The 21,199-nt window shown below is 46.0% G+C and overlaps 1 long non-coding RNA gene and 1 other non-coding gene across 34 annotated transcripts in view; both read left to right on the plus strand.

Annotated features, from left to right (window-relative positions):
- The window catches only part of LOC101748323, a 116,402-nt gene that overhangs the window by 3,753 nt on the left and 91,450 nt on the right, over positions 1–21,199 (plus strand). For 31 of the 33 annotated variants that reach the window (XR_005839353.2, XR_005839367.1, XR_005839370.1 and 28 more), the window contains exons 3-7: positions 5,490–5,564; positions 7,356–7,460; positions 8,685–8,908; positions 20,185–20,369; positions 20,916–21,039. This is a non-coding gene — a long non-coding RNA (uncharacterized LOC101748323). The remainder of the gene's footprint in view (positions 1–5,489; positions 5,565–7,355; positions 7,461–8,684; positions 8,909–20,184; positions 20,370–20,915; positions 21,040–21,199) is intronic. The other 2 variants (XR_005839344.2, XR_005839342.2) reach the window with 2 other exon arrangements.
- TRNAL-UAA lies at positions 15,093–15,175 on the plus strand. The gene has a single exon. It is a non-coding gene; the product is annotated as a tRNA-Leu (tRNA).

A 21,199-nucleotide genomic window follows, 5' to 3' on the forward strand; every position in this document is an offset into this window, starting at 1 on the left:
AGAAACTCTTCTTGGCTTAATATTTGCTTTGCATCTGCCTCAGCATCTGCACCACTCCTTTTCTGGAGATCACTCACTTTGGCCAGAGGGGCAGCTGTGACTGACAGTGAATCTCCTTGCAATCCCCCCCAGTTCTCCCCCTGTCAAAACATTTTTTCATCGAGGATGAGAGATGCACAACTTAAAAATACTCCTGAGCAAAAAAAGCATTAGCAGTTTTTCGTGGTGGAAAGTTCAGGAGGTTTCAGTGTTCTTTCCCCTTCATTTCTAATTAGAAGTTATAGACTGGAGACTCCCCACAAGTCATTAAATCTCCTACATTTAGCATCAGTTCTTCCAAAATATGGTGCTTCCCAAACGGTTTGCTCATCTTTTGGAAATGTTTCCCTGGGTAGTTTCCCTTGCCTCTCCTGGCAGCTGCTCCTTTATCTAATTGCTCATCTTTTGCTCATCTCAGCTGGCTGAGTTATGGTTTGACGTTGTCAGTTTTTTAAGTATGCAGTGATGGTGGATGCTTTGGAGTTAGGAGCTGGAGCAGAGATCCAGATCTCAGGTGCTTTCCCAAACCTTCTGGTCCTCAGAGACTCTCGGGGTCAGCATGCATGTGTGTGTCCTTGGCCATCCAGGGTACAAAAGGGGCCAGAAACCACACAACAACCACCTTGCCTGGCAACCTGCTGGATCTTCCATGTCTATGGTGGGAGCACAGTGGGTTTTCGGCCAGCATGTAGCTCTTGTGCCACGCTGAGATGAGCTCTGGTAAATCCAGGTGTGTGCTGGGGACTGGGTTTTCAAGGAGGCTGTACCCAAGTGCAGAAAGGAGCAGGGATTTGTGGTGGCTAGAATGTTGTTCTTGCTGCCTCTCTCCCATGAGTGTACTTGGGAAAGAAGCTGAGGGCTCTTCATGAGGGAATGACACTGTCCCCTGCCTTCCCCGTGCCCAGCTCTGTCTTAATTTAGGACCTCAGAAGCACACAGTATGTGATACATCTGTGCTTCTAAAGTTGGTGCTGAGATGGTGCTGCTCGAGGTGCCCATACCCACAGAGCTCCCCATTTCCCTTTGCTGCACTCGTAAGGCAGAAACTTTATTTGCAGTTCGCTTTGCAACATCAGCCTGGAAACTGCAGCAGCGAGAGGGAGGAAGAGAGGAGAAGAAATATGTAACTAGGTCAGTCTGCTCCACATTACAGCTTCATCCTTTACCCGGGGAGGAGCTGTGGTCTTTGCCCGCCTCTTGCTGTTCCCATTCAGTCACTTGATGGGGTTTCTAGCTACTTTGAGCCTACAACCTTCAGATCAAGATTTTTCTTTTAAACTTGGCTTCCATGTTCAACTCTGCTTCTTTCAACCCGTGTTCAGAGGCTCACAGTGGAAGAAACCTTTTGCTGTATTTAATTGTAAAAGTTCCTTCCCTATAAAACTCCTGGCAAACGGGGCTGGCTCAGTGGTTAGTGCTTTGCTCTCCTCCTTGCAGGGGCAGAGTTCAGCTGCTCAGTGCCTGGCTGCCTGTTCCCCTGCCCAAGAAGGAGTTTTTAATCACAGTAGGATGGGATGGTTTGGCTTATTCACAGCGAGGCTGCAATGCCAATTGCTATTAGGTCTCTTGTTCAAATATGGCCTGGATTGTTAATGAAACTTTAACTGTTTTGTGGCTGGTGTGTGATGAGTTGTTGGGCCAGTGGCTGCACGTGTCTGTGCAATGAGCATCAGCTGCTATCCTGCTCCCTGTTTTGGACCACCTCCCCCCATGTTTATGCTGATCCACAGACATCAAGGTGTGAATGGAGCATTGTCCCCTCTTCATTCTGAAGCTGGAGAGACAAAGCTGCTCAAGAAGGCTGCCTTAATTGGCAGGTATCATTAATAACAGTATGAAAGATGTGACATCTCTATCTAGTACTGAGCAGCGTGTGAACTACAGGGAGGTGCTGCACTACACACTCTGGGCTAGATCCTGCCCTCTGGCAAGCAGCACCAGGAGGGCTGGAGGTGAGGCCACATGCAAAACTGCGTGCACTCAAACCTGCACAGGGAAGCCTTCTCTTTTACTGGGATTGGATCTGAGAGGAAAGGGAGGTGAAGACTGTCATAAGCAGCCAGGGATCATCTGACAGAGAAACTGTGGATGCCCCATCCCTGGAGGTGTTTGAGGCCAGGCTGTATGGGGCCCTGGGCAGTCTGAGCTGGTGACTGATCTAGTGGTTGGCAACCCTGCCTGTGGCAGGAGAGCTGGATCTAAATAATCTTTGAGGTCCCTTCCAACCCAAATAGTTACAAGAGGTAATGGATTGAAGCTGTGTTAGGTGAGATTCAGGTTGGATATTAGGAACAATTCCTTCTCAGAAAGAGTGGTGATGCATTGGCACAGCTGCGCAGGGAGCGGAGGAGTCACTGTCCCTGGAGGTGCCCAAGAACCATGGAGGTGTAGCAGTGAGGGACGTGGTTATGGGCATGGTGGGAGTGAGTTGGTGATTGGACTTTGTGATCTTAGAGGTCTTTTCCACCTGAATGACTCTGTGATTCTGTGATCTGGACGAGGGGTCTGCTTCTCAAGTATTGGTGAGCATTTTAGAACCAAAACTGATTTATTTTTTTGGTTCTTAATGAATCTTGTATTACTCAGGCTCAGACAGTATTTGCAAACCATGGGGAGAAAAAGATTTAAAAACAACAACAACAGAAGAGCATTAGAGGGAAATAATCTCATCAGCCCCAACTCTCCAGCAGTGCTGGAGACAGGAAAATGATGCCTTTTTATTAGCCTTATTGTCTTTAATTAAAGCATTCAGCAGAACCCTCTGATAATGGACTGCAACTGAGGTCGGCAGCATTTGTAATAACACAATACAGGGTTCAATTAAGTTGTACTTTTGTAGCTTTTCATCACCACTTTAAACAAGCCGGTGATATATGCAGAATGATTACCTTTCCGAGCTGGGTGAAAAGAGGGGGGGGGAGGGGAGGTACAGGGGCTTGGGAGAACAAATCACTTGTTGCTGTATAACTGATGCTGTACAAATAAGCTGTTTCACCACCTTGTTCTCATGCATTCAGCCTGCTTGTAGGGTACCCCATCACTGCCATCCAGCCAGGCTGGCTGTAATTTGGCTGCTCTACTGCAGCCACTAGGGGTGTTTTTTGTATACCACATCTTTGTGTGATTATGGGGATCTGCAGCAGGTTTCCTAGACCTGAGCCTTTAAAAAAAGTACCTAAAGGACTCCAAACAAACAGGGGGATCAGAGGCAGCAGAAGAAAAGATCAGAGGTCTGGATATAACCATTTGAGCTGAAAGACTGTGGATGATTGACAAGTAGTTGATATTTGCTGCTCCTTCTTTTCCCTGCTCTTTTGAATTATTGGCCATAAAACACCCTGCAGTCTCACTCTTGCTGTGTCAGAGAGAAAGAGAGAGAAGCCAAGAAAGGGCCCACATGGCTAACACTTAACTTTATCTTCTCCATTAAGTAATGCTAAATTAGAATGGAATCGCTCTGGTAATACAGGTGACAGCTATATGAAGACCAAATGAATTCCCTATGATCAGCACCATTAAAAAGAACACGCTGGCAGAATTCATGATGACGGGACACTTACTGTGTGTGTAACTCATGGACGTGTGCAGGAAACCCGTGCTAAATCCGGCCGGTGCTTTATGTCAGGCTTTAAAAAAAAACAAGTGGCTTTTAGAGCTTCTGCTCAGATCCTCATCTCTCCAGCCCTGATGTAAATGGGCATTCCTTGCAGGGCTGGTGGTAATCTCTCTCTGAATTTATGGCATGAGAAGGGGCTGTGGGGAAGGTAGAGCTGAGGTCCCCGTCCCTGCGCTTGCTGTCATGCTGAGGCACCCTACGATGGCACACACAGAGACATCAGCCTCTGTGTACAGACAAAAATTACAGTGAGGTAATTACCTTCTGCCTCCTCACAGCATGGTTTTACCTGAATACTGTTCATTCCATGTGTTTTTACTGTCTCTCGTGTAGTGCAGCTATGCACTGTCAAACAGCTGTTCAGCTCCACCCTAGAAAAATAGCTTCAATAAAGTGCATTTCCCATACAGGTCATATGTTGGTTAATTCATCCTTTTGGGAGAACTTCCAGACAGGAAATGCGGAGGCAGAGAAAGCTATCCCAGCAGAGGACAACTTCTAAATTAAACCCAGTCCCAGCTCGCAGTACCTGCCATTGTTACTTAGGTGGAAAGGGAAAGCAGAGGGCTGAGATTTGCTGCCGTTGTGTCTGGCTGCTGTGTCACTGCCACTGCTCCATCTCACAGCACAGCTCCATCCAAAGGTGAACTGAGGGTTGTACAGTACCTTCCTACTTGTGTGACAGAATAACCAGACTTAGAATCATAGAATGGTTTGAGTTGGAAGGGACCCTTAAAGGCCATCTGGTCCAACCCCCCTGCACTGAACAGGGACACCCACAGCTCCATCAGGTGCTCAGAGCCCATCCAGCCTGACCTTGGCTGTCTGCAGGGATGGGGCACCCACCACCATTCTGGGCAGTCTGTGCCAGTGCCTCACTGCCCTTACTGTAAAAAAACCTTTTCCTTATATCCCCTCTTTTAGTTTGAAACCATTTCCCTGTTTCGCTTTGTTTGGCCAACATAGCAGGGCAGTGCTGCACCCACGCCATACTGTATCCAAGTATGTGCAGAGGTACCCTGATGCACTGAGCTCCCTTCATTCATGAAGTTAAAATCTGTTGGAAAGGAAAAGCACGCTGAAACTACCTATGAGCTGAACTGGCTCCAGCAGGTTGAGTAGAGAGATGAGGCCCAAAAGGGGCTGCCTCTGGTCATTCCCCCCAGATCATGTACTCCACCAAACCTGTTTGGGTTTTTGGATGTCATTTTGTATGGTCGTTGCAGAAGCCACTTCTGTGAAGCCTCGGTTTGCCCTGTGCTCCACATGGTGTTGCTATTATTGCACCCTGACTGCCTCTGAGACAATTTCTTGCCTATTAAAATGCAGTTATGGCCTAGAAAGTGATAGTGTAAGAATGGCTTATCAGTGCTCTGTAGCTATTTGCTCTAATCATCCGTACCAAAGGCCTGAGAATGCTCCCAGAGAAGCCAATAAGACTTTTTCCATTGACTTCAAAGGCAGCAGAGAGCAATTTAGCTGCTGCCACCAGACAAAGCAGATTAGGCTACAGCTGGTACTTCCACAGCTAACTTGGCTCTGAAATCCTGACAATCTAAATGTATTTTTGCTACATGGAATACTTAAAAATAGACAAGATAAAGTAGTAGGGAAAACAGATTGCTGGGAATGTTCCTTCCCTGGTAGGAGAAATGGACTAGCTGAACCTAGCAGGGCTTTTCCATCTCAAGTGTGTGTGAGTCTATGATTTTTGTCAGCAAACTAAGCACTTCTGAGCCAGAGGCAGCACAGAAAGCCGTTAAAAGCAATTTAGAGGTGCTGGTATCATAATTTTTCACTCCAAGAGGAACTTCTATTTTTGCATATATTGTAGGGCTCAGAAAGATTCCCCCGAATCCAGTGAGACGCGGTGCAGTGCCTGCATGGAGACAATCCATGGACGCAAACCGTAAGTCATAATAATGCATGCGTTTTGATGGGGCTGTTCCTCCCTTCTGCCTCATGGGAGGAGGATATTGAGTGCGCGACGTTGGAGAAGATCAAAGAGGCTCCTATAGCTAATAAATCACCAATAATGGGTGACTTTGCCTGCCCACACATAAGGAGGGCAACAGTGTTTAGTGAATCAATGTCTCAATACTCTAAATTATCCTCAGAATTGTTCCTTCAAAGGCATGCAAGATGAGGGTCTTTTTCGATTTAGCCTTCGGTAACATGGAGAATGTGGTTCAAGACGAATGGCTTCCCACGCACCAGCAATCATAGTAAAACCCTGTCTGTCACCCTCACAGACTGCATTAGAACTTGGCCAGGAACTCTGATCTTTGGAAAGGAGAAGTTAAAGGAAATGGAAGAGTAATAAACGAGAGTTAAAGCCAAGCCCCTCAGACTATATATAAAGATAGTTTACTCATCCCAACTCTACTCCTAGAGGAAAGCATGGGCTGTGTAAATGGTAGAGGGGAGGGATACACAAGCTGAATGAATAACTTTTGCTGAAATGGAGCCAGCACAGGGCAGCCCGCCTAAGGAGCAGAGCCCCAGTGGGGCTGAAGCAGTGACAGAGATCTCTGCATAGAGGATACCTTGCCTGGAACTTGGAGGTAGCCCATAATTTCAGCAAGAAGGCAGAGGAGTGTCTGGCTGGTGAGCCTGGCACCCAAGCTAGGAACTCTTTGGTCCCAGGCAAAGACCGAGCTCCCTGAAGCACTCAGCGTAGGCTCAGTACAAACCTGAGTGTCTCATTAGCCAGGTTTTCCACCCTGGAGGAGAAGCTCTGCCTGTGCTGACCTTAATGTGAAATTAAAGCCATTTAAGCAGGTAACAGCCAGACAGCTGGGTGCAACCATGCGATGGAGGCGTTTGTCTCTATTTGCAGACAAGCTGTGTATGTGCTTCCATTCCGCTCAACTTTTGCTGCTTGTTTATTTAGCTAATAAGAGCCAGCAATCTGCCTCGCACAGCCGCGCAGACAGCAAAGCAGAGCATACCCGAAGACAGGCTTTTGTTAAACACTTGTTGGCCTTATGGTAATAGCTGTGGCTCACCTGCTGCAGGAGGGAGCTGCAGAGAAGGCAATTGTTGCTTTTGCTCACTTGGGGCATGTTCTATCCCTGTCCAGCAGTCTGGGTACAGAACTGATGCGTTCCCATCCCTGGGGTGAAGTTACATCATTACCATGACTCTCTGCAGTGTGCCACCAGTTCCCTGCATTTCACATCTATTTTGATACTGATGGCAGCTGGACCGCCATTGTCATAATGTCTGTGCCTCCATCCCTCTGGAGGCAGACAGGAGGAGGCAGCTAAGCATCTCTGCCCATGTCAGTGCTTCAGAAAAGGAGACTGAATTTAACCACAGAAGTGTGCAGTGGGGACAGCTGCTTCAAAACTTCTCCTTCATCCATCTCTACAAGGGAACTAATGTTGCATTTCAGGAAAATGCTGTGCCACTGCCTCATCTTCTGCTTCTGCACCCGGCGGTCCTTTCTGAATTTTTAAGCATAAGTCTCAGTGCTTCCTGCTTTTACCAGCCAGCCTTAGGTGTCCCAGGTGCTACTTGGGAGTGAAACACAGCTGCTGCCTTTGTGAGTTATCCATCTTCTCCTTTTGTGATAAGGATGCTGATCGCTAGAAATGCCTGTCCTGCATTGCTTTGTGCTACAGGCATGGTGATGATGGGTTGATGGTTGGACTTGTTGATCTTAGAGGCCTTTTCCAAACTTAATGATTCTATGAAGTCATTTCAGGTGGCCATCAAACAGACAAGAGATGCTCACCTCTGATTCTGGACCCATATCACAGACAGAAGCTAGAGGACTCCAGCTGTTCTTTTTCATCACATTGTAAGTCATTCTTATTGCAATGCTTCCAGTGCCAACGTCTTCCAGCATGAATGTTGAATGTGTGAATTGCTGTCCTGGATGTATAATTCTTAGCACTCTCAGAGCGATGAGAGACTTGCAGAAACAAGCCTTCCAAGACTTCTGCCTTCTTTTTCCCATCCTCTTAGCTTCTTGCCATGCTGCTTTGAGCACCTTCCCACAGTGTGAGGGGATCTGGTGGCAAAGGAAAGAGCACAGAGAGGGAAGTTCCTTGGGAGCTCTCTGGAATTAAATGGGGGAATCAGCAGTGAGCATTTCCCCACAGGCCCTGGCCTAGAGCTTGCAGGCAGCAAGAGTCTCCTTGAAAATGTTATCTACAGCTTTTAGGTAAGGTCCCAGTTTTCTAAAGGATGCGTTAAGGACCACACACCCACCGTGCTAGGTGCTTTGTGAGCACAGAACAAGAACCATGCAGCCACATAGACACATTGCTGCTTGCATGGTTACACACTAAATGGGATGTTTTGGGGTCTTAAATATAGTTGTCTATTATGCATTCACAGGTCTGCTGGAGCACAAAGGAGCAAATGCTTCCTCATTTATCCAATGCTTAGCTGCTAATTAGGAGCTTTTAGGACATACAGTTTGAGGTGTTACCAATTAGCTCAATTGTGGACCAAGACTGGAGCTGTTATTTGTTTGTCACAGTAATTGAAAGCCAAAAAACAAATACTGGCGTCTCTTCACTCTTTCCCCTGCGCCTTAGCACAGCTGTGCAATGAAATAATAATAATTTCATTGTCTACTTTTCAAAACTCTACTTTTAAAACAGGTTGTAAAAAACCCCCACGTGGCTTATTTTGCCTAATTATTAAAAGTCAGGCTTTAAATTCGAGAAGAAAGGCTATATCTAAAAAAAAAAAAAAAGCACAAAGAGGAAAAATAACTAAAGAAAGCAGATGAATGAGTGGAATATGCTAGAGGTATTCTTCTATTGTTTATGATATGGTGTTTTGAAGGGAGCTATGGGAGGTAAGTGCTTGAAGCCCACATGACTTCAGAGGGGCTTCACACCATTTCACTGTGGCTCTATTGAAGAGTGAGCGTCGAGCAAAACAAAACAAAACAAAAGAACTAACTAACCTTAGCTGCAGAGAAATAGAAGAAATTTGAAGAACTTTTTTTGAAAGAAAAAAGGAAGTTGAAAAAAGATTTACTTTGGGAGTTTGTTTTCCATTTTCCCAGGAAGTTACTTACCTTACGGCATGAGAGACTTGCTTGTGGGAGCCAGATCCACCTTGATACAGCCTGGCTCCTCTATGGGACAGGAGGTTGAAGGACTGCGTGGACAGAAGCTGAGCTGGTGGACATGAGGAGAAGCAGGAAGAGCAAACTGAAGCATCTCAAATGCTGGGCAGAGGACCTATGCTGGAACTGAAGCTGTGGGACAACTAGGAGAGCCTCTACAGGTTTGTTTTCCTCCTCACTCTTCTTCTCTTGAGATTTTGTCCTTCATCTTGGTATTAGTAACATAAGATATAGAGGAAATAAATGGAGGCACAGATGCACGTGGTCCAGGTGCCCACCTGTCAGGTGGTGGTAAACCCACTGAGCAGGCGAGCTCAGCTTTCAACAGTTTCCTTCACATGTCACATCTAATTGGGAGAATCCTGGGTTTTGTCATTGATGATTTTAGCAAGATGGTCTTCTGAGACATCAAAGAAGTCCAGCTGGTAACCCATATGGAGAAATATATATATATATGTATTCTATAAACATATTATCCCTAGAAAGCTCTTGTACACACTATGTGTGAGCTCACTCTGTACACCTACTCTTCACCATAGCCTGATTTTAGACATTGCATGACAGATAGTCCCACTGATACCTGTCAGTATTTCTATATGGAGTCTACTTGGAGTTCCCTGCAAGGTAGCTGGTGCTCTCTTGGAGAAGAAAACTTTCCCTGGTTGTTCCATCAGTTTTTTCACTCATAGCTGCTTCAGTCATCACTGATTTTTGCTATGAGTTGAGAATCAGATTCACCCTTCTCTGTTTTCTTGTTGGAAAATGCAAGCCAGGTACTTGGAGATTTCCATGGGCTTCCTTGGTCAGTGGCAATATTGGCATATCCAAGAGTCAGCGTTGTGTTGGACTGAGCTGCAGCTTCAACACAATTTAGTTGGCAGCAGAGATACAGCACATACAGGGGAAGGAGGATAATTTATAAAGGTTTCAAAACTCCATTTGGGGTACCTATATCCTCAGAAACAAAGGGAAGTGGATATCTCCTTTTTTTCTTCCACTTCTGATGTGGTAGGCTCAGTGCTGGGCGCGGGGAAACATTTGATCCTCAGCTGTGGTGTAACTACAGCTGTAGGCACGGGCACTTTAGCTAATCCAGGAGCGGTGAGAGGATGGCAAAACTGTATTTTAATCCTTCCCCAAGGTTGTTCGTGGGGAGAGACATGTATGTGCTGATAGCACTGCATAACTGTGCATCTGGGTCTCAGACCATTCTGATCCCAGGCATGTACTGATGTGCTCCAGGCTGAGATTGCTGCCATCTGAAGGCAGGTGCCCCCAGCCCATGAGAGATGCTGTTACAGTGCCAGCTGGGTGCTTTCCTTGATAAAACTTCATCCCCTCACTTCCTACATTCATTCACTTGTCAAGAGCAGAGACTCGTTTTAACACTGTAGATTCTAAATTTTCTCTGATGTAATTATTGTTTGACACCGCAGCCCTTCCAAGAACCTTACATAAGGAAAGGGAAAGAATTAAATATGAGAGAAGGCTAAAAATAAAACTATTAAAAGGAGACAGAAGCTGTTTTGTGAGCAGCAGGAATGATGTGGTGCCTCTGGGAGAGGATGTGCTGAGCCAAAGGAGATGTTCTGCTTTCAGGCAGTGCCTTTCATTATATTTCAGTGAAGTTCTGTGCTTTTCTGAAGTTCTTAGGTGCAGCGCTTTTAGAAATGAGCCTGTTCTTCCTCTTTGCTCTTGCAAAAACCGCGACTTTCATACCATCTCCCAAGCCAATCTTCCTTTACAGATTGTGCAGCCAAAATTTCCCTTCTCTAATTAACCCAGAATGGTTTTTGAAGAAGTTTTAGCCACAGAGAACATCGAATTTAGCTCTTAGCCTGGAGCCAAGCTCTGGGCTAAAGAACACATGTCATTTTAGGAATTCATGCAGATGCACCTTGACATCTGGGATGTGATATGTCGCCTGCATGCCTCCCCGCTGAGCCAGTGAGCGGTGGTGGGCAGCGCTGATGCTGCAGGTGGAGCACAAAGGGGTTTTGCCATTCATTCCAACACTTTGTCCAAGCTAAACAAGTAATTGCGGCTGATTTCTCTGACACATGCAAGCTTCTTCTGCTGGTGTTTGTCTATGTGATAACTTAATTGCTTCACTTCTTTTTCGAGTTGCTTCTGTGCAGCATACTGTAGCGTTTCCTAAATATGACCCGTAAAAAAACTGTCTTCTCTGGTTTCCTATGGAATGTAGTGCTAAAAGGCAGCCGAAAATATGCAACACATGGCATTTTCCAGCATGATTTCAAAATGTCCTTAAAGGAATGTGGTTTACAGGTATCTGCTGAAATTCAGGTATGGAGTTTTAAGGGATCTTCAGAGATCATCTGCCTCGAACCAGAACCAACCAGGCTTCCAATTCCTTAAAAGCCTCTGGTGCTGGTCGTTCAACCTCTAGAAACAGTAAGGTTGGCGTCCAGCTCTGCCCGTTTTAAGGACCTCTCCCACAGGCAGATACAACAGCCCATGCACCTTGTTACCTGCAAGTAGGTGTCTGGCTTAAGCTGATCAAATGAACTTTGTTCCTTTTCTTCTGTTCCAGAAAGCAGTCAATTTCACCCTCTTTAGATGCCCTAGATTGGATGAAGCCCTCTCTGAATGTTTTTCTCTCTGCAATGGCTGTAGAAAAAGTCTGGCAGATGGCACTTGGCAAGACTAGATGAATATGCACTGAATGTCTCATTTACATTGGGTCCCTTTTTGTCTTTATGGTTTGGGCACCCAACATCTGAGATACCAGTTTCACATCCCTGTGATCCTCAGTGTGTTCTTGAGCTTTCTTTTCTGCACAGCTGTGACTCATTTCTCTATGCTGTATGTGATGATGTTTGGAACAGTGACAGGGAGAGATGGGTCTGTGATGGTTTCTTTCTCAATATCTAGTCTGGGCTAAATAAAGGTAAAACCTTGATGAGCTACACAAGCATCCTGCCCAGAATACCTATGGGAATGACAATCTGGGAAGGTGATGCCTTTGAAATATTAAACCATCACCATTTACGCCAGCCATTTCAATGGGAGCCCATTCAGAACCAAAGAAGAAGCAATGATGTGAAGCCTAGGTGTTCTGAGTCCTCCAGATCAGTTTATTTTAGAGAAGCTATCTGTTGTCCAAAAGATATTTGTAGAAAATGCCGAGAGAATAATTTAAAATAACAATAGCTTGTGGGAAATAGCAAACAAGTAGAAGATCATTCCTGAACAGGAGAAAGTAATGCATTATTTGCTATCACTTACTGCCTTAGAACTTAATCAACAAAGAAAACATATTTTCCCTCTGGGGTAAATATCCTCCTGTAGTTGCACGAGGCCCTTGGTTTTTAATCCTGCCTGTGTGCCCACAGAACCAGGTCTTTGTTTCTTCTGGCTAAATACAGCTATCTGCAAGGTTCATGGAAAAGCTTTCCTCTTGAGCTATAGAGCCAACAAGCAGCGGGGCATCATGTCACGTTCTGCAGAGAACAAACTTTCACCTGTAGGCATGCAACGTGTATCTCCGAGTCCTTCTGAAAGAAAGCCAGCTGCCTGTAAATTGAGGCGGCTTGGTTTCCTGAACTGCCTCTTCAGAGGCAGCAGAAATAGGAAGGATGAGTGATCCTCTGTGCTTGCTTCTTTATTCTGAAAGCTACTGAGGACCAGCTGCACAGTAACGTTAACCTGTTCCACTGTTCTTTTTGTCAGTGAGCTGCAGCTACTCTCCAAATGTGGTACAAGCTTAGAGTTATGTGTGGGACATCAACAGTGTCTTCAGATACACTCTATTTTTAAAGTCCAAAGAGCTTCCTCATTAAATGCTACGTGTGCTCAGCATAGAAGTGACAAGCAGCAAGTTTTCTCACCCCCAAACCTGCTGGGCAAGGAGAAGCCAAGCTGTTGTGTCTCACTCCATCTAAATGACTCTGGTAGGGCTGCTCTGCGCCAAACACTGCCCTCAATTTGTGCTCCTGATGGTCGTTGCCTATGCACCAAACTGCTCTTATAGCAGGAGAGGGCACAAAAGAAACATGGAGGAGAGCCTTGTCCTACTGCTTCTCTTTGCCAACCAGTTTCTAAAGTGAGGATGCAGAGATCATTTTCACCCCCGCATCAGTAAAGCAGAGAAGTTTTGTCCTGAAATCTCTTACAAAGTGCCACTGTTAGCCTGGCTTGCTCATGACTTTATGGCTTTGGATTTTTGTCTTTTTCTTAACTACCAATCAGCCACCCTCCAGCTGCAGTAATAACGTGTGGGATGGCAGTTGCCTCCAGTGGCTGTTTAAATTAAACACAGATCTACTGAATAGACACTGAGTGTCAAGAGATCTCTTCTGGGAGGTGAGAGGAGGAACTGCTTCCCTGTTAGCATTGCCAGTGTGTTTCTGAACCTAACGACAACACCTTTCTGACTTCAGGACTTGTCCGTATCATCTTCTTTAAGTAGTCTGTGTGCCTCCTGTCTCCTGGCTGAGGGTTATAGGCTGTGATTATGCATCATATTTAGACTCTTCTAAAATTTTTATCAGCCTTGGAGACTCAGCTTCAATTCTAAAATGAGTGTAACAGGGCTGTTAGTCAGGCACTGGGGGCTGCTTCCCCCCAGAGGTTACAGTGAGCTGGGGGAAGCTCAGAAGGGGATGTGGCTGGGGAGAGACATCCCTTCAGAGAGTGACCCTACTGCTTTTTTCAGCCCTCGGGATGCCAGTTCAGGCAGCATTTCCCAGATGGACCCATGGGGTTATGGTCAGTGTTAACTTCAAAGCTGGGTACTATGGGGATATGAGCAGTGCAGGTCACGGATGTCCTTGAGGGCAGCTCCTTTCTCCCCATTCTGTGAAGAGCAGATGTGGTGTAAAAGCTTCCTCTAGGAGAGGGCGTGATTAATCTTTGCTTCTTAGAGGATGACAAATATATTATATCCACCGACATGCACACGCATTCTCTTCGTCTGACGGGTGACCCCTGTCTTAATGCTAAGCGTGCGAGGTCCGGCTCTGTAAACGAAGAGGAGAGCTTTGCAAGCTCATTAATGCTTTGAAGTCACTCATTAGGAGCAGATTCCTCTGGAGCTGGCAAGCGTAACACCCTTTGTGAGCACAGCTTCATTTGATATTAATGCGGGTGCTGCAGCTGGAGGCATCCAGAGATGCTGAGCTGCCATTCTGCACACACAGACCAGCATAATGGGTTGCTGTGGCTGTAATAGGAAGGGTAAAGGGAAGCAGGGAATGTTTCTGTCCTCTCTTGGCACCTCAAGAGGTGACATTTCCTGTTGACAGAATTTTTGTGTGTGGGCAGATTAACCCAGTCCTCTGCTGAGCTGCAGCACCCTGAACTGGCTCTTCCCAGTCCTTCCCATAGTGAAGGATGCTCCAGTATGTCTTCAGCAGAGGGGATGCTCTGATGAATAGGTCTGACCAGGTTTCTCCGTGTGGGCATCATGGGGAGCATGGCAGTGCATGGAAGCCAGGCCATTTGGGGATCTTCTGGGAGGGGACAACACTGAGAATGAGTTGCAGAGTCCCAGTAAAGCAGTGGCAGCCCTATGTGGAGGTGCTGGCCTGCGAAGTGTGAGAGTGGCTGAAATCAGAGACATAAAACATCAGGTTCCTGTGGCTTAAAGGCTAAAAGTGCACGTAGCTGTTCTGAGGCTGTGGGTTTGAATCTCATGTGAGCCAACAGATAGCTTTTTTTTTTTTTTTCTTTTGAAACAAAACAAACGCTAGGCAAAATAAAAGCTGTACCTCACCCCAGAGGAGAAAGAAGGACTCACCTCCCCCTCCATCTTTTCTGACCAAATGTCCCCCAAAAATCTGAACTACAAAGGGAGTGAGGATCAGGACCCAATGTGGAAGGATGGTACTTGAATTGCATGGCATCTACAGTAAGCGCTGGTGGGCTGACAGAGCTGCTCATGTCCCTTTGGACACCAGCAGGGTCAGGATGACAACCTCTAGAGATGCCTGTGCTCCTGGCACAATGGTCTGGCATGGCACGTGGGCTCTGTTCTGTTCTCCATGGCCCATGAGAACTGTGAACTCCTGGTTTGGCTGGGGTGGATAAATGGGATGAACAGATGCTTTTTGGTAGTGGAGCACCCAGACGTGAGGGAAAATCTGTGAAATTTTGGAAAATGCATGAGATCAGAAAACCTTTTTTTGTCTGATATAAGTAAAGGGAGTCAGGCAGCTTTTCTTTCTGTGCCTTGCCAGGTCTGCTGGGGACCTTAAAGGAAGTGATGAGGAGAGGAAGATGTTGCTGGGTTTGGGAAGAGCCTTGGGCTGGGACTTTGGTGGCTTGGTGAGGTGAGTGTCCTTGAGAAGAGGACCTGGCTGGCCAGGGGACAGCAGGCAGCCCACCAGGATGGCCGAGTGGTGAAGGCGTTGGACTTAAGATCCAATGGGCGCATGCCCGCGTGGGTTCGAACCCCACTTCTGGTAGGAGTCTCCTTTTTCCTTCAGGCCACAGACCCCATCCTGGCTCTTAGACCATCTGTTTGGAGCAGAGATGGGAGCTGTCAGCCAAGACTCTCTGGGACCAAGACCATTGGACACCCCAGTGTGAGCACTCTGGTGGGACTGAGTAACTTTGTCATCCAGGCTGAATGCGGAGAGAGATGTGAGCCAGTCCCTCTAGCACATGGTTACAGCTCTTATCCTTTGTGCAGGGAGTGTTGGGATCGTCGTGGGCTTAAATCCCACATGCCACCGAAATAGAGACTTGTTTTTCCCAAGACAGTAGTAGAAAAACCTGACTATCCTGAGGAAGATAAAAAAAGATGCTGAGCTTTACACAGTTCAGGCAAGTCACAAGTAGGAATGTGTGAAGAAGTGGGTTTGGGTTTTGAGTTTCATGCTGGCTTCTCCTGCCAGCTCTGCTCTGTGACCCCATGCCTGAGGCTTGTCTCACTCTAAGCATCATTTGGCACTCTCTGGAGGGATCTAGCAGTGTCAGCAGTCCCTGGAGCAGGTCTAGAGGGCTCACAGCATGGCACAAGGGTGTTCCTGGTTAAGTTGGGGAAATGCAGCAGAAACTGAGAGCTGCTCCTGTGCTAGCATGCCTTGGCACCCACAAACACTCATGAGATTACTTAATTCCCTTCGTCTAGTGCACTGATGGGCAGTACGCATTTCCCTCTGAAAAGATTCAGCCCACCAAACCCATGGAGATGCTGTCAGTCTTTCATTTGGCTGCTTTGCTCTAACCCTGAGGCCAAACGGAAATGTCCTACTGCTGGGACATGATTTGAAGTGATGGTGTTAATTTGGTTAATTAGGATTCCTGGGTAGTGTGCGTGTCTTGCAAATCAGCTTACCATTGTAGTATCTCCGCAAAGAGTTATTTGCTGGTGCATGAGGTTATGTATGAATTTACGATTATGATGTAGGACCATTAATTTCATGTTTGTGGCAGATGATGCAGCTCAATTAAAAGTTGCATGTTAAGATCCTTGGCTCTCTCTGATATATCGGAATCAGCCGGTGGCCTGCAGGAAGGATTACAAGGCCTGTAGCTGTAGCCATATAACAAATGGGGCAGGACCCAGAGGAGAGGACATGGGAGGAATTACTGCTCCTCTCCCACTTGATTTGTTCTGGGAGTGAAACGTTGTGTGTATCCACCAGTTGCGACTAACCTCGGTCATTAAGTGATGCAAAGAATGACAAATACATCTCTGAGAGCACACTAGGGGGTCCGAGCAGCACTGCGGGTCTTTGCCTCTGATGACTTGGAGTCAGACTCCTGTTTAGTCCATGTGTCAAAGGCATTTACTGCCCTCCACTAAGTTCAAAGCCCAAATCACTTTATTTAAGCTTCTCTGTTGATCCATATTCTCACAAATCTTGTGTTTTTTCTACCCCTTAGAGCAGAGCTCTGCTCTGCTCTTGATCCATAGAGGGTATCTGTCTACTTTGCAGAACTATTGGGCAGACACAGTGTTGTCTGCAGGCACTCAGAGCTGAATTTATAGCCCTTGGATGGCACAGCTCTGCACACAGGATTGGGTGGACGTCTGAGGCCAAGTGTTGATTCAGCTCAGGACTGAGGTCAAGTGGGCAGAGCCATATAAGAGGGCCGAGCAGGAGATCTGGGGCTGTAGCAGCAAGGAGGCCGGTGATCAGGGCATGTTAGAGCTGTGGTAGGTTGCTAAATAAGGAACATGGCTCATTGGGCATGGTGATGGTGGGTTGATAGTTGTACTAGATGATCTTAGTGGTCTTTTCCAACTTTAATGATTCCATAAAGCTATGATAAGTTACCTTCCACCAGACCACATCTTCCCTCCTTCGCATAAAGTCCTGTAACCTCCAAGTGTTTGACAGAGTTAAAAAGAGCAGCTTATCCAATAGCCAGTGCATCATATTTATTAAGATGGTTACTGCTGATTAAATACCAATAGTTTATTAAAATATATTTATTATAGATTATCCATGCGGTATGCACATCTGTTATGTTGTGGTTAAAAGTAAACCTTGGTAAAAGGTTTTTAATAATGAATTTGTATTGAAGTAGTCTATAATAAGTATCTTTAACAATCTCACTCTCTATTTCACAAGACAGTTTTATGTTCAATAAATACCTAGAGATTATTAAAAACATATTTATCAAAGATTAACAGTGCTGAAATAGATACAAATCTAAGCTGCTAAGCTCAATAAGTGTGCCTATAATAATCAATTCCCATATTAAAACACAATAATAGCCCTGTTTAAATGAAATGGGTTTTTGGGATCTTTGTAAGTGCCATCTTTTGCTGTGCGCTCCTGCTTGCAGATCTCAGATTAGATCATGGAACGTTTGTACTTAAAATAAATCAAAGTAAAAGCAAACCAGTCCAGGCAGTTTCAGGAACGAGGAACCAGAGCTTCAAAGGATGTAGGTCAGTGCCAGACCACAGGCATCACAGCAGCTGGTCTGGCTCGCCCCAGCTCTATATCCCAAAGAAATCCCCATACCCAGTCCAAACTACAGCTCATGACACTTCCACCAGCCCCACCACTTCCAGGATAGGGAGTCTGGAGCAGCAACTCTCGAAGTCTCTAACATCACAGATGCACCCACTCTGTTTTGGATACGGAAACAGACCGCCTGTCTTGTATCCCGCTATTATCTAGTGCTTGGAGGCAGAGTGCTAAAATGAGCTCGCTATTTAGGAGGTAAACAAAATGTTATTGTTTTACTGTTGTAATGCTACTGCTATAATTGCCGGCTGGTGGGTAACGAGAGCTTTAGCCTGTGCTGTGCTGCAGCTGCTGGGAGCAGCGCCCCAGGTGCTCACTTTTTTGTGCTGTGGGTGCCTCTTGGAGCATTTGGTGGTCAGTGTGGGTTGTTATCCCCATACCTGTGACGTATATAGGTGGGGAAATTTGTCTCTTGTGATGGCAGAATCTCAGAAAACAGCATGACTGACAGACATCCCTCATTGCGACTCAGCAGTTCTCAAATATTTGGTGCTTTACTGTCTCCCACTTGCCTATTGACTCCCTCCTTTTTCAGCATGGGTTTGACATTGTCTTACCCCTATGGAGTCAGCTTCTTTTCCCAAGTAACAGTGATAGAACAAGAGGTAATGGCCTGAAATTGGCCAGGGGAGTTTCAAGTTGGATATAAGGAAAAATTTATTCTCAGAAAGAGTGATGATGTGCTCGTGCAGGCTGCCCAGGGAGTGGTGGAGTCACCGTCCCTGGAGGTGTCTGAGAACTGTGGAGATGTGGCACTGAGGGACGTGGCTAGTAGACATGGTGGGGGTGGGCTGGGGTTCGATTTGGTGATCCTGGAGGTCTAATTCCAACCTTAATTATTTCATGGTTCTGCATTTTAGATGCTATCAAACAGTTCTATAGGATAAGATGCCAAGGAAGCCTTTCTAAGACAGGTCAGGGTCAGGGCATGGTGAAGGTAGCTGGACAACCTTGGGGCAATGGAAGAACACATGGGAGAGATGGTGGCTGAGAAGAAGTGGGGAATTTCTGGCCTGAATTAGCCTCCCATCCTAGTGTGTTGAGTATATGTATCTCCTAGTATATGGATCCAACAAGTCCTGTCTTTGCTTGTGTCTCCATTAGGTGTTGCAAATCTATGGCTCTGGGAGATGTCTTTGTCTCAGGACCTGGTCCATACAACAGTAAAATACCTTTATGTGCTTAGCTGGGTTAAGATAATTCTTCAGTGGTTTGTAGTGCTGGCTCTGCTGGGTGCTGTGGACACCTGTTGTATTTTATGTAGAATTTTCTATTTATATGACACCTATCTCCACGGGTCCCTGACTTCACTTTTCATCTCACCTGGGGAAGCATGACCTGCAGAGCTTAGAGGCTTTGTGGGCCTCTAATGCAATCACACACTCCTCTGTGGACATCCCAGAAGTCGTACTTGTTTACACCCTGAGTGAGTTTGTCTTCCATATGTGTTTCTCAGCCCACCCACCCTGAGGAGGATGCTTAGCTGGCAGAGGGGAGTTTTCCATCTGAGCACAGAGCTGCAATTACAGAGGTGACCAGAGAGAAAAGACAAACGGGCACGCGCCACTGCCTTTAATAGAAGGCAATGATTCTTCTAGGCTCGGGAGTAATACGGGAGATCTGGTTTTAATAAATTAACAGCCTACAAGTAACAATCTCAAGCAATTAAACTCTGGAATGAAGGCAAGTACCATGAAATGTATTCTGGAGCTGACAGAGAGTGGAAAAGACAATCTCTAAACAGCGCAGAAGGCAAAAATAAAATAAAAATGCCCCAGAGAGAGTGGACAGGGTCTGCTCCCGTCTTGTTTCTGTTGTGCATGTATGTGGGCATCTCATCTTGCTCTCCATCACATCTCCTTCCTCTGCTGGACTCTGAGGACATGATTTGGAGCCTCAGTGGGGTCATCCGAGTCTCCAGATCTCTGTCATCTTCATACTTGCAATTGTAGGCAAGGGGGTGCTCATGGTTAGGAGGGTATGGCTGATGGAAGAGATGGGAAGTGTCTGGGAGCCTGAGAATAGCTAAAAGCCGAGGAGGGGAACAAATACAAAATAAAACAGCTAAGCCTCCCTGTCTTACATTAATAGGCTGTATGGAATCCGCTTTGCCATAGAATTCAATTTATTTCCATTTAAAGGCTGTTCTTCTCAATCAATGCAGCTAATAAATAGCTGCTGATGGCCATGACCCCCAGGCTGAGGGAAGAATTTATCTTCTGAGCCAATTAAAGGAATTGAACAACTCCTTTTAATAACGCTATGGGATTTTATATTAAAAAAAAAAATGGAGAAAGAAATCCTCCTGAGCCTTGCAGAAAAGAGTCAGGTGGGCTCTAGGAGAGTTTCATGCTTTACCTTGCCTTGTGAAGCTCGTAGGGGAACTATAGCATTCCCTGTGAATGCAAAGGAATGCATTTTTTAAAATGATATTATAAAAAGAATAAACAAAAAAGTAAAGGCAAATTATGTTCCCTTCTTTCCAGGGCTGTAAAGAGAAAGGAGTGAATAGCGAACTTCTGCGATGTGGTGGGTGATATGAATGTGTCAGGTCAGCCGTGATGGCTCTTGCATGGAAAATGAGGATTTATCTGCATGTTCCGTGGGTATGAGGGCAGTGGGACCTAAAGCATCAGAGTCTTTGGCCTCCGGTACATCCTCACTCTAAGGGGTAAGGTGGAACTAGGCTCTCCATGGCTTCTTTTCTGTGATTCACGTGACTTTATTTTAGTGGACAAAATCCAAATTGACCTCCTTTCTTGTGGAAGGATGGGAAGCATCCTATGGGCTTTGTGGGTTCCTAAATCTGGCACTGGAGCTATGGCTTGGTTGAGAGAGTGCATGTACCTCAGAAGACAGACAGGTGCAAATGAGGTGGTGAGGAAAGCTGAACAGATACCTAGTCAGCTTTTACAAAGCTACATAACCCCAAATGGCAGCAGGTCTTCTCCACTCCATCATTCTCCTGTCAGTGAAATCTCATGACTCCTGTTGGCATCAGATGAGAGCATCTGTCAAACACACAAGTCTCCTTCAAACACTGCTGTGCTTTAGGGAAGTCTCTTATCTCCATTTTACAGATGTCAAGCAGAGGCACAGAGAGGTTAATTGACTTGCCCAAAGTCAACACGGGAGGTCTAGAAGTGACATCAGATCCCTCAAATCCCTGTCTTCTGGCTTAATCATAAGACCATCCATCTATTCTCTTTCCTCTCAGGATTCCCAAGCACATGCGATAGTTCAGGCACTCGAGTGGGCAAACTGCAGGTAGAGCCTGGGCACTCCTGGTGCTGGTTTCTCAACTCTGTTTCCCAAGTGTACATCAATCTCAACCTTGAAAGGTAAGAGTTTGTTGTTGGTTTTGGTTTGTTTGTTTTTCAATTATTTATTTATTTTTGAACTGAGACAAATGTGCTCAAGCGTGAGGAAGAGCATTCACTCCTGGGGAGGCATTTCAGAGTTATTGATGCCAAAGGACTTCTCAACGAGGTTTAGGTATAG

Source organism: Gallus gallus, chromosome 12 (genome assembly GCF_016699485.2).
Source record: "Gallus gallus isolate bGalGal1 chromosome 12, bGalGal1.mat.broiler.GRCg7b, whole genome shotgun sequence".
Lineage (NCBI taxonomy): Eukaryota > Metazoa > Chordata > Aves > Galliformes > Phasianidae > Gallus > Gallus gallus.